We start from the raw sequence: 14387 nt of genomic DNA, 5'->3' as shown, positions 1-14387 counted from the left end.
GTGCAACTGTGAGCAATTGCATTTTGCTAGGTGCACGACTCTAAAAGTACACAGTTTGTAGTTCCCATCATAGTGTTTGTGTGGAAACTTTTTGAGTCATGATGCGGCAATTATTGTCTGGTTTGAAACCGACGGTCATTATCAATACGTTGCACTCGTCTCCAGGCTCTCTCGATTAGCATATTTTCCATACTGTGTTCTGACACCGTTTTACATGGCTGCAAGTGATATGACGATGCGCGATAATACACCGACAATTCTGGCACCTACATTCCTGGTGTGGCCATGAGCACATCCCATCATTATTCCTCCTTTCTGCCATTCTGTCTCTTTGTCGACCCATATTTCTAAACTGATTGTTTGCTAACGGCTGGTCTATGTACATCACTTCATTGTTCTGGCTTAAATCGTTGGGCGGTACATGACATCGCTCTAACAATTCTTCAGCGCCCCAATGTTCACTTTTAAGTGGTGACTAATAGTTTGTCTGATAATATTATAAGGAGCAGTGAATCATTCCCTTGAAAAATTATGAATGACTGTGCTGGTAAACTTCTACGTTATTTGATTTTCAAGCAGCTGAGCAAAACTCAACGTACTCAGTTTTCTCTTTACTTATTCTAATCATCACTAAACTGACACAATATTTTTAGCGCAACGCAATCTGACTTTCAGTAATCCCTACACAAGAATGGCCCTGACTAACAATATCCTATACTTTTCATGAATCATTTACCTCACAAAAATCTTCGTTACTCAACCACTGAAATACAGCGAGTGCTAATACTGCCAGCTAAATAAAAGTTTCTAACTACTGAAGGCACTAACTACTGATAGGCATAGTTAGCAAATGAAAGATTTTGATAGAGAACAAACAATGTATTTACCTTAACAATGTTCAAAAGTAATAATATATATCTATGAGTTCATGACATCCATCTTGACAAATTTCCTTTTTCTGGCTGACTCACGTCCAGATCGTCCGCTTATAGTAGCCTCTCAAAACTCTGGCATCTCACTCTCCACATCCACCACTGCTGGCGGCTCACCTCCAACTGCACAACGCTACGCGCTGTTCACATCCAACTGCCCAACACTACACAAGCGAATATTCCAACAGTGAGTCCAACCAGCCACAGACTGCACACAACACAGTCAAGGATTTACATACAGAGCGCTACGTCGCGTTACTAACATAAGAACCTAAACAGCCTACTTACAGCAGCCTTTACTCGGAAGTGTCGTGTGCCTCATCACTATCAGATACGGAAAATCATAAGACTCGGTTATCTTAGTGTGATGCCCTAAACTGACATTTCATGATTCTATCTGCCAGCATTCCACTTGTTATATCTTAGTTTTGGTACAGCCTGCGATTTTTGTCTGAATATGGCCTCTGCACCTTACACCCGCATCTCTTTCTGTGAAGTTAAATATCTCTGTACTTCCTAAGAGTGGCGGCGTCAGTGGTGTGAACTGATTAGTAGATTTGTAATGCTTAGAGGAAATTCCATTAAACATGAAATACATATTGTTTAATCTTAGAGCACATATTTTTTACTACCAAGAAAGTACTAGTTGACTTCTAGATTCCCTTGAAGGCCTCCTGGTGCTGGTGTGGAATCAGAGCATTATGTAAAAATAAGTACGTTAATCCAATTTTCAGTCTTTGTGGCATGTAGAGCTAAAGTCAGTCCCAGTCATGTGCTGTGTGTATAAAACAGAGTGCTTGTGTCTGTGTCTGGGCTATCCTCCCAAACCACAGTATTGATTTCAATCAATTTTGCCTGAGAAACAGCACTCCTCACGAGTGTCAGTACTGTTTTATAGCCTCCTAGCTCTTACAGGATTGGAGATGTGGCCAAAACAAGTTTTCTTCGTGTTTCTGCCGTGTAGACTGCCACGCATGAAAGGCATGTTGTGTGGGAACACTATTATCCTGTCCTGCTTTCCAGGCCAGCATGTACGTCAGAGGGCAGAAACAGTTGACTTGCCCTGGACGTGTAGGCTGCCATGCGTAACAGGCTTCTTGTATTGGAGTATTATAAGTCTACTTCACTGATCTGCTTTGCATGACAGCCTACATGTAAGAGGAAAATACATGATTTTCTTGTTGTGTAGCCCACCCTGCAAGATGTATGTCATGTGGGTATTATCAGCCAGGTTTATGGAACAGTTTTGCAGGGGCTGTAGAAACAGTTGCCTAGCCCTGGACGTGTAGGCTGCCCTGCGTGACAGGCTTGTTATATTCGAATATTATAAGTCTACTTCGCCGACCTGCTTTGCATGACACTCTTTGTGTAAGGGGAAAATACATGATTTACAAGACTTTGTAGTGTAGCCCACCCTGTACGACAGGTATGTTAGGTGGGTATTATCAACCAGGTTTATGGAACAGTATTGCAGGGGATCTAAGTGTCAATGAGCATAGCTGGTGACACATTGAGATGGATATTGAAGGGGATGGAAGAGGGAGGAGGTAGAGGAACTGGACAAAGAGAACAGATGGTGGGAATGAAGAGACAGAGATTAGGGAGAAGGCAATAGACAAATCGAAATAAGAGAATGAGGTGGACAGACAGAGGGATGGAGAGGTGAGCACAGCGAGGGGAAGGAGTTGGTGTGTTCAGTATAGGGGTGAAACCAGGGGGAAGAGGCTAGTTAGACCATAAAGCTGAAATTTTGTTAAAGAAAACGAATGAAACTGTATAATATTCTGAAGGTTCTCGAAAACAAAAGGTAAAAGAATTTTAAACTAACTAAAGATGGCCATAATATGTACGTATGCTTCTATGTTCTGAGGATCATTCATCTTCCTACACCCATATATGAATGCACACGCACAAGTGCGGAAGGGAGGAAGAAGTTTTAGGTTTATGGACTGATCTTTGTTTCTTAAATCACTTGCATCGTATTCTAAAAACATGCTAATTTTTAGAACATATAGATAAAATTACTTTCATTTTATACACTTGATGAACTGCATTCCTTTATCATGATATGGAAACCTCGCATAAAGAAGTAGTCAGTTGGTATTATATGCACAGGAAAACGTTGAGGCTATTGCTCAAGGGTCAGACCGATATGCCTGTTAGCGTTCTTATAATAATCGTATTAACAAATTACAGAAAAAGTAACAATAAAATTTAATAAAGCAAAAACGATTTGTTTTAGTACCGTTAATTTCAATGCAAAAAGTACTTAAAATGCTTGCATTAACTAACTGTTCCCATTGCCAGAAGCACTGAATGAGAAACAAATCATTGCAGATGTGGCCACTAAATATGAATTTAATAGAGGACTTTATAAGTGTTGTTTATGTCTTTCAAAGTAACAGCTGATTGTCACTAATGGTAGCCATTCCTATATAAATGTAACAATAATGCTGTCTGCACACGAAACACACATGAGCCCACCCACCGCAGGAGCAATAGTGCACCATCTCTTCCACAAAGGAGTCCTTGTAAATATGCCAGTCAGTCTTAATCGTGCTCCATCTTATTCCATTGTTTCCATAACTATAAAGTCAATCTTAGAAGGACCTTAATCCAGTTTTTGACAACGTTAATTAAGAAAGGTACAAGATTTTATACATACTGATACATCTTTCTGCATGAAAATGGTTTTACTCCGCACCCTACAAACATTTGCAGCAATGTAATTTTTTAAAGTGTTTTACTGCTGGAATTATGCCCTTCCAGTGGTATTCATTTTCGTGTGCCATCTTTCGAGTACCTAATACACCATGCATTACGTTTCGATTTTCGTAGTCCAACTGTTGTAATTTCTGAACATTTGCTTAAACATCAAGAAAAGAAAGAAAGGTGAACGTAATACCGGAAATTAAGAACAAAAAGTTGTAATAATAGCTAGAGTGGAAGATCATGAGTATACTACTAGTTTCAGAAAGGAAAACCGTTGAAGAATGTAGGTCAGTACAATGCTGTATCAGAATATATTATTACTTTTACCGTTGCGTCTTTCGTCTCAAAAGAGGATGACAAAGTAGTGTTTTATTCGCTGTGCTTCGTTCTAGTTGCTATGACAAGTGTTTTGGAAACCTCACAGAAAATGATTGTACTGATATACTGCGGTGTTCCCGAGAGTTTATCACAAAAACAAACAGAACACATTTTTAATTGGCTTTCATGTTGCAAACCCGATATGTAGAAGAAGGATGGCCAAGGCGTCGATTCTTTTAGCAAATTGTCACAGAAGCACAGACGCATTCCCTATTATTTCTTGTGTCAGTATGTACTGAACAACTTGGTGTGTACGGAGCGAGGTGGCGCAGTGGTTAGCACACTCGACTCGCATTCGGGAGGACGACGGTTCAATCCCGTCTCTGGCCATCCTGATTTAGGTTTTCCGCTGTTTCCCTAAATCGCTTAGGCAAATGCCGGGATGGTTCCTTTGAAAGGGCACGGCCGATTTCCTTCCCCATCCTTCCCTCACCCGAGCTTCCGCTCCGTCTCTAATGACCTCGTTGTCGATGGGACGTTAAACACTAATATCCTCCTCCTCCTCCGACTTGGTGTGTGCTGTATAACTTTTGTTTCTATCTTTGCTATAACAGGGAACAGAGTAACAAGGCTTCAGCTATTAATGCTTCGAAGGCTTCAGCTATTAATGCTTCGGAAGAAGAGTCCACAAGATATGCGGCGAATGGGCTATAGCAGCTGCAGTTGTAAAAGTCATTCCTATATAAAAGTCACCGTACTCTTCACGTGAATTTAGATATTTGGACTACTTGCTCACAACGCAGTCGATGTACGACTTGTTTCAAACAAAAATAATTTCCTGCACTACATGTAAGTGCCATGCCAAATAATTCACTAAACATTTCAGCTGTCATTCGGTCCACCACTAGTTGACACATACATGAAAAGAGAAGAACTCACATTAAAATGAAAAGTTCTATGTTGAACGTTACTGCCAAAATAGTAGCTGTCGTAGAGCTTGTTGTACGTAAACTCTGAACTGATAAGTTCTCCAAGAGCATGAAACCTACTGAGGAAGAATGCAAAGATAGTGATTCACTTCTTGATACTTGTTTTGACTTCATGCAAAACTTTCTATTACCAAAGCGGAGTGTACAGGACGCACTGTATCTTCAGCAGCTATGTGTAAATGTATTTTTATACGTTATCATGAAAATAACTAGTCTGTAGTGCATGTATACAATGAAGGTATTGCGAAGAAAGGAGCAGATAAAGTGTGCACCTTCCTATTCGACTTTGTATGAAGGAATATGTACTAGAAAATGTCAAAGAGCTATGCTCGAATTCCGGTAGCTGCATTGGGCAAAATAAGGATCTCTGTACTATTCGAATATGTGCAACTATGGTGGGCAGTAAACTTTGCGTGGAATTTTGTATAATTCATTAATTCTTGTTACAGAACCCCACCCCCATGAACTATGGACCATGCCGTTGGTGGGGAGGCTTGCGTGCCTCAGCGATACAGATAGCCGTACCGTAGGTGCAACCACAACGGAGGGGTATCTGTTGAGAGGCCAGACAAACGTGTGGTTCCTGAAGAGGGGCAGCAGCCTTTTCAGTAGTTGCAAGGGCAACAGTCTGGATGATTGACTGATCTGGCCTTCTAACAATAACCAAAACGGCCTTGCTGTGCTGGTACTGCGAACAGCTGAAAGCAAGGGGAAACTACGGCCGTAATTTTTCCCGAGGGCATGCAACTTTTCTGTATGATTAAACGATGATGGCGTCCTCTTGGGTAAAATATTCCGGAGGTAAAATAGTCCCCCATTCGGATCTCTGGGCGGGGACTACTCAAGAGGATGTCGTTAGCAGGAGAAAGAAAACTGGCGTTCTACGGATCGGAGCGTGGAAAGTCAGGTATCTTAATCGGGCAGGTAGGTTAGAAAATTTAAAAAGGGAAATGGATAGGTTGAAGTTAGATATAGTGGCAGTAAGTGAAGTTCGGTGGAAGGAGGAACAAGACTTCTGGTCAGGTGACTACAGGGTTATAAACACAAAATCAAATAGGGGTAATGCAGGAGCAGGTTTAATAATGAATATGAAAATAGGAATGCGGGTAAGCTACTACAAACAACACAGTGAACGCATTATTGTGGCCAAGGTAGATACGAAGCCCACACCTACTACAGTAGTACAAGTTTATACGCGAACTAGCTCTGCAGATGACGAAGAAATTGAAGAAATGTATGATGAAATAAAAGAAATTATTCAGATAGTGAAGGGAGACGAAAATTTAATAGTCATGGGTGATTGGAATTCGAGTGTAGGAAAAGGGAGAAAAGGAAACAGTCGGTGAATATGGATTGGGGCTAAGAAATGAAAGAGGAAGCCGCCTGGTAGAATTTTGCACAGAGCACAACATAATCATAGCTAACACTTGGTTTAAGAATCATGAAAGAAGGTTGTATACATGGAAGAACTCTGGAGATACTAAAAGGTATCAGATAGATTATATAATGGTAAGACAGAGATTTAGGAACCAGGTTTTAAATTGTAAGACATTTCCAGGGGCAGATGTGGACTCGGACCACAATCTATTGGTTATGACCTGTAGATTTGATCTGAAGAAACTGCAAAAAGGTGGGAATTTAAGGAGATGGGACCTGGAAAAACTGAAGGAACCAGAGGTTGTACAGAGTTTCAGGGAGAGCATAAGGGAGCAATTGACAGGAATGGGGGAAAGAAATACAATGGAAGAAGAATGGTTAGCTTTGAGGGATGAAGTAGTAAAGGCAGCAGAGGATCAAGTAGGTAAAAAGACGAGGGTTTGTAGATATCCTTGGGTAACAGAGGAAATATTGAATTTAATTGATGAGAGAAGAAAATATAAAAATGCAGTAAATGAAGCAGGCAAAAAGGAATACAAACGTCTCAAAAATGAGATCGAAAGGAAGTGCAAAATGGCTAAGCAGGGATGGCTAGAGGACAAATGTAAGGATGTAGAGGCTTCTCTCACTAGGGTAAGATAGATACTGCCTACAGGAATATTAAAGAGACCTTTGGAGATAAGAGAACGACTTGTATGAATATCAAGAACTCAGATGGAAACCCAGTTTTAAGCAAAGAAAGGAAAGCAGAAAGGTGGAAGGAATATATAGAGGGTCTATACAAGGGCGATGTGCTTGAGGACAATATTATGGAAATGGAAGAGGATGTAGATGAAGATAAAATGGGAGATACGATACTGCGTGAAGAGTTTGACAGAGCACTGAACGACCTGAGTCGAAACAAGGCCCCCAGAGTAGACAACATTCCATTGGAACTACTGACGGCCTTGGGAGAGCCAGTCCTGACATAACCCTACCATCTGGTGAGCAAGATGTATGAAAGAGGCAAAATACCCTCAGACTTCAAGAAGAATATAATAATTCCAATCCCAAAGAAAGGAGGTGTTGACAGATGTGAAAATTACCGAACTATCAGTTTAATAAGTCACAGCTGCAAAATACTAACACGAATTCTTTACAGACGAATGGAAAAACTAGTAGAAGCCAACCTCGGGGAAGATCAGTTTGGATTCTGTAGAAACACTGGAACACGTGAGGCAATACTGACTTTACGACTTATCTTAGAAGAAAGATTAAGGAAAGGCAAACCTACGTTTCTAGCATTTGTAGACTTAGAGAAAGGTTTTGACAACGTTGACTGGAATACTCTCTTTCAAATTCTAAAGGTGGCAGGGGTAAAATACAGGGAGCGAAAGGCTATTTACAATTTGTGCAGAAACCAGATGGCAGTTATAAGAGTCGAGGGGTATGAAAGGGAAGCAATGGTTGGGAAGGGAGTAAGACAGGGTTGTAGCCTCTCCCTGATGTTGTTCAATCTGTATATTGAGCAAGCAGTAAAGGAAACAAAAGAAAAATTTGGAGTAGGTATTAAAATCCATGGAGAAGAAATAAAAGCTTTGAGGTTCGCTGATGACATTGTAATTCTGTCAGAGACAGCAAAGGACTTGGAAGAGCAGTTGAATGGAATGGACAGTGTCTTGAAAGGAGGATATAATATGAACATCAACAAAAGCAAAACGAAGATAATGGAATGTAGTCGAATTATGTCGGGTGATGCTGAGGGAATTAGATTAGGAAATGAGACACTTGAAGTAGTAAAGGAGTTTTGCTATTTGGGGAGCAAAATAACTGATGATGGTCGAAGTAGAGAGGATATAAAATGTAGACTGGGAATGGCAAGGAAAGCTTTTCTGAAGAAGAAAAATTTGTTAACATCGAGTATAGATTTAAGTGTCAGGAAGTCATTTCTGAAAGCATTTGTATGGAGTGTAGCCATGTATGGAAGTGAAACATGGACGATAAATAGTTTGGACATGAAGAGAATAGAAGCATTCGAAGTGTGGTGCTACAGAAGAATGCTGAAGATTAGATGGGTAGATCACATAACTAATGAGGAAGTATTGAATAGGATTGGGGAGAAGAGAAGTTTGTGGCACAACTTGACCAGAAGACGGGATCGGTTGGTAGGACATGTTCTGTGGCATCAAGGGATCACCAATTTAGTATTGGAGGGCAGCGTGGTGGGTAAAAATCGTAGAGGGAGACCAAGAGATGAATACACCAAGCAGATTCAGAAGGATGTAGATTGCAGTAGGTACTGGGAGGTGAAGAAGCTTGCACAGGATAGAGTAGCATGGAGAGCTGCATCAAACCAGTCTCAGGACTGAAGACTACAACAACAAACAACATGTTATAGAAAATTTTCCATGGTGAAACTGATAGTCAGGAGACCTAATAGACGGTACACGGTGAATAAATACTGTGAAATGATTTCCATTGGTTCCAAAAATACTAAATTAACCATAAAATGATGGAAACTAAATACATTTATAACTTCGGCCAGGAATCTCACTCACAACCAGCTTGGGGTTTTGACGATCTAATGCCCCAGTTGGTGAGAATTCGGCACTACATGCCTCAGTAGCATATCCCACAACCCATTTAATGCCAAGACGAAGAACTGCTTGCATAACGGGCAATGATGGACCAACGCGTTATTGACTTGCTCAACTTGTGAAACTCTTTCTCTTGGATAAATCACACAGTGTTCCTAAAATTGTAATCGTTTGTTTCTTTGCGCATGTAGATTATTTGTAGTGTATTTGCATGCAGAAATCAGGGAGCCATTGTCCAGCATAAAATGATTTAACGTTCTAGAATGGACTTCAATACCTTACGTAAGAACTATTTATATTTCCATGTTTAAAATTCTGGAATTCCTATCACAATAATTATTTTCTAAAGCCCTAACCGGAATGAGTGCATTCAATAATTTCGCCTAGTCTTGTCGTATTTTGGTAACAGGTCGTCAAGAATCGGAAGTGTCCTCTGAAGATATGACACTGAATGTGTTTTTCGACGATCTGCAAAACTGAGGAACCTATCTGGTTCTGCCTCGGGCATGGATGTGTGTGATGTCGGTAAGTAGGTTAGGTTTAAGTAGTTCTACGTTCTAGGTGGCTGATGACATCAGATGTTAAGTCCCATAGTGTTCAGAGTCATTTGAACCATTTTTAAAGTAATAACCACAAAGAACAAAATAACAGCAATGTGTAAACTGCTGACGACAAACTTGATTGTGCTGAGCGGTTTCTTACTAGCTGTTACGGCGTTGTTTGAAATACTGGAAACTGGTAAAAGTAGTACCTGAAAAACAGGAGCATATCTATCAACCACCTCAACAATTAGCATTCAGAATTATCTTCTGTTTTATTGTAAAGTTTTTCACAATATACCGCAACAAACCTTCTCAGCACGATCCGAGTAAATAATCCAGTTCCAGATAACTTTAGGTTTAAGACACTTCGGCGGTTAATTACTGTTTGAAAGTACTTGCGTCTCAGTTGGTTTGCCAATTATCACACAGAAAATGCTGAATTCCTCGTCGACTATCTAAAATACAGGTGTGCTTGTGAGGCGTCAGAAGGCGACAACAGTATTATCATATCTGTAATTGCAAATTCAGAAATAAGCGACGCAGAAGAGGTGATCGTATGATAGTATGTTGTCTAGCTGGGTGAACTGTAACACAATCTAGGTAGATGTTATGTAGTGTGTGCCAAGCATAATTTTCAGCAGGAGTACAGTCTGATTCTGAACGTGTTCTTAGAATAACCAGGCTCACAAATTGGACGACCAACGATTGGTTACAAAGCGTGTGGGAAACAGAGTTAAACGTTGTTCAGATGGCAGAGAAGGTTTTCTGTGTCTATGGCAAACATATTTTGGAACTGAAGTTGTCACTTCAAGTTTTGGAGCAAGATGCGCTTAAAGTAGCCAAGGAACTCCCTTAAAGCATCCATCTTGTCACAGTGTCACAGAGAAAATTGTTCGTGAACATTGAAGAATAGTTTTTTTAGGTTTTCGATAAAATATAACAGCCAGGCAGTTACAAACGCTACTGCAGAATGTTGCAGTGAAATTTTAGTCATAAGAAATACGATAAGATTATTATAAGAGACAGTCCACGATGCAGATAATTTGCTTCGCATATTTTAAGGTTAATGAAACTACGTTGGTACGTAAATGTTAAAAGCGTTATAATCTTCAGAACAAACAGAAAGATTAGAGACGTTAACATGAATACATAAGTACGTTTTTGTGTTTCAATATGACCTATAGCTCAAAAGAGTCTCCCTCAAGCACACTGAATGAGCACCACCGGACGCAGTGGCCGAGCAGTTCTAGGCGCTTCAGTCCAGAACCTTGCGACTGCTATGGTCGCAGGTTCGAATCCTGCCTCGGACATGGATGTATGTGTTGTCCTTAGGTTAGTTAGGTTTAATTAGTTCTAAGTTCTAGGGGACTGATAACCTAAGATGTTAAGTCCCATAGTGCTCAGAGCCATTTGAACCATTTGAATGAGCACCATACACAGGGTATCCCAGGAGTAATGTTCAGTATTCAGAGATTTGACAGGAACGATAATTAGAAGCAAAAATGTCTGGCAAACAAGAGTTCTAAAACGTAAACGTCGGGGCTATTAACACTCGTTCACGAGAAGAGTTGAGCTTCGCAGTATCGAAGACAAATAAGCGCTCATAGTTTCTAAGGTATACTGTTTAGAACCCATGTTTGGTGGACATTTTGTCTTGCTTTGGTCCACACAAGCACTTCTCAAAATATGGAAACCAAAGAGCTAGCAATAGAAGAGACCTGACTCACAGCGTTGAAGATAAAGAGTAATCAGGAAATTAATTCTGAGATCTGAATCTCTGACAATAAACGAAGCTATAAAAAAAATGTATCATTAGCTTTAAAAATAAAATTAATCTTCTAGATGGCAAAGTTAATTCAAAAGTTCGGAATAGGCACCTATAATCGCAACTGATATCCTGAAAACTCACCATTGTCCTACTGATCGATTGCACAGATTCCTTGGCTGAATGTTAAATTGGAATAAACGCGTACATCTACCAATGCACTGACGGATGTCATACTGTTAACCGCAGTACTTAGACTGATTTCTGTTCAGGGATTGTCTTAACAAGCACCTGTTGCTGCTCACCATGCAACCAAGACGCACTTCGAAGTACTCGTCTTGTCAGTCTGAATCGAACAGCCTGCTCTTTCCTTACCACAATAAAACATGATCGCCATTCATTTTATACGTCTCTCTGCCACCAAAATCATAACTGCTTCTTCAACGACATATCCCACCAAGAAAGCATGTCACATTAAAAGACTCCATTGATTTCTCTATCCTCCCTTCTTCTTCAAAAAACTTCCTTCTATTTGATTCGATCTAATGATGTCATATGAGGTTTATCAGTCAGTGTATCTGTGTCCAGCAGGGATCCTCGCTTAACAGATCCTGGGAAAGTTAAAGGACAATGCCTGAGGCCAGCTGCTAATTCTAAGGGATCTCCACATCTTCATGTTGTTTGAAAGTGACAGATTTTTATCTGGTGAACGCATTTTTCTTAGCACAGGCAGTGCACTAGCGTCTTGCTGATAAAATTTCTTTCTCCCATCTCACAGCTCTCTTCTCGGCCAGTCAGAGTCCAAGCGTGCCATAAAACCGAACAATTTCAGTAGTCCAGCAGGGAGACACACTGCGACGCAATTTTAAAACTGACAACGCTTCTCTCTCTCTATCTAAAGTTTTGTCTGACTGTGTTTCCAGAAATACTTTTGTTCCACCTGCATACTTAGCCCCACCCTTTTCTGCCAGACCCTGCATCGCCTGCCCTACGTCCATTGCATTTATGATCCCTGAGATCTCTTAGAAAAACAAAGCATCGACCTAGCTGCAGGTTAAATGTGAAATTGCTAATTAAAACAAGAAGTTAGCATACACAGTAACTGCAGTCATATTTCTTCTTCCAAGCTATTGTTGTTGGATCCTACCTCATCATCATTCCCTAGTTCAATTAATTATCATGTTAAGTGAAGAGAGAGAAGCCAAATGGCTTGCCACTTTACACCTTGACCTTTTCCCTCAGTAAATAACCTTACTTTGGTGGGAAAAACTGTGCAGCAATCACTCTAACGTCTTCACTGCATTAGGAGTTAATAATACAATTGATTTTACTGTGGCCTTATTACTACTTTGAATTTATCATTGTTCGGTAATCGTAACAGTAATATAATCGAGAGTTCTTCCTACAATCGTTATGTAGGCGAATGTTCGTTTGGGTGGTAGTACTTAAGAAGAGCCTATAATTGATCACCGACAATCTCAGATATTCCAAACCCAGAAAAAATTCTTCGGCTTTTCTAATGAATTAACCACATGGTTTAATACACTTGCTTATACCACGAAAACCAGCTTCGCTACTGAAATGTCTCCTACTATGGCCACCCTGTGTGTCTCTGAAACACTTGCCTGTCATTTTATAATTGTTATGGTTAGTGTAAAAAACAATGTAACGCAATATTTATCCCAGACCAGCGATGCTACTGTAAAATTTTCAACTATGACAATCGTTTAGTTTGCTAAAAAACTTGTCTGACCGTATCTAATTCATCTACATGCATACTCTGCATATCACACTTAACTGTCTGGCAGACGTTATCGATAATACAAAAATGATTTAAAGAATTGCTTTTTCCAACCCAAAAATTAATTACTCGTGCATTCAATAAAGTCTCAAACAGAGTTGGATAAAGTATGCAAAGAATAATAGTTTAAAATTCATAAGTAAAATACAACGATAAATGACCAAATTATGTTTACCTCTGAATTTATCAACAACGTAAGACACCACAGAATAAATGATCTCCTGTATGAGATGTGGAATATACGTATTTTGAGTAACACTGAAGAGCCAAAGAAACTGGTACGCCTGCCTAGCATCGTGTAGGGCCCCCGCGAGCCCGCAGAAGTGCCACAACACGACGTGGCACGGACTCGACTAATGTCTGAAGTAGTGCTGGAGGGAACTGACACCACAAATCCTGCAGGGCTGTCCATAAATCAGTAAGAGTACGAGGGGATGGAGTTCTCTTCAGAACAGGACGTTGGAAGCCATTCTAGATATGCTCAATAATGTTCATGACTGGGGAGTCTGGTGGCCAGTGAAAGTGTTTAAACTGAGAAGAGTGGTACTGGTCCCACTCTGTAGCAATGCGGAACATGTTGGGTGTCGCACTGTTCTGCTGGAATTTTCCAGGTCGGTCGGAATGCACATTGGACATGAACTGATGCAGGTGATCAGACAAGATGCTTATGTACGTGTCACCAGCCAGAGTCGTGTCTAGATGTATTAGGGGTCCCATGTCACTCTAACTGCACATGCCCCACACCATTACGGAGCCTCCACCAGCTTGAATGGTCCACTGTTGACATGCAGGGTCCTTGGATTCGTGAGGCTGTCTCCAAACCCGCACACGTCCATCCGCTCAATGCAATTTGAAACGAGACTCGTCAGACCAGGCTACATGTATCCAGTCATCAACAGTCCAATGTCGGTGTTGACGGGCCCAGGCGTGCGTAAATCTTATGTCGTCCAGTCATCAAGGGTACACGAGTGAGTCTTCTTCTCCGAAAGCCAAAATCGTTGATGTTTCGTTGAAAATGGCTAGCACATTGACACTTGTTAATGGCCTGGCATTGAAATCCGCGGGAATTTGCAGAAGAGTCGCTCTTCTATCATGTTGAACGATTCTCTTCAGTCATCGTTGGCCCGATCTTGCAGGATCTTTATTCTCCGCAGTGATATCGAAGAGATGTTATTTTGTGGGATTCTTGATAGTCACGGTACACTCGTGAAAACGTCGTACAGGAAAATCCCCACTTCATGTGTCCCATCGCTCGTGCGCCGACTATAACACCATGTTCAAACTCATTTAAGTCTTGATAACTTGCCATTGTAACAGCAGTAACCTTTCGAACAAGTGCGCCAGACACTTGTTGTTTTACATAGGCGTTGCCGAC

General features: G+C 40.7%; 1 protein-coding gene and 1 non-coding gene across 2 annotated transcripts in view; both read left to right on the top strand.

Moving 5' to 3' along the window:
• The window catches only part of LOC124623038, a 156467-nt gene that overhangs the window by 24760 nt on the left and 117320 nt on the right, over window positions 1–14387 (top strand). The gene's annotated exons all lie outside the window — the stretch shown is intronic.
• Trnaa-cgc lies at window positions 4280–4352 on the top strand. The gene has a single exon. It is a non-coding gene; the product is annotated as a tRNA-Ala (tRNA).

Source organism: Schistocerca americana, chromosome 7 (genome assembly GCF_021461395.2).
Source record: "Schistocerca americana isolate TAMUIC-IGC-003095 chromosome 7, iqSchAmer2.1, whole genome shotgun sequence".
Taxonomy (NCBI): Eukaryota; Metazoa; Arthropoda; class Insecta; order Orthoptera; family Acrididae; genus Schistocerca; species Schistocerca americana.
This window is presented reverse-complemented; position numbering and strand designations above follow the sequence as displayed.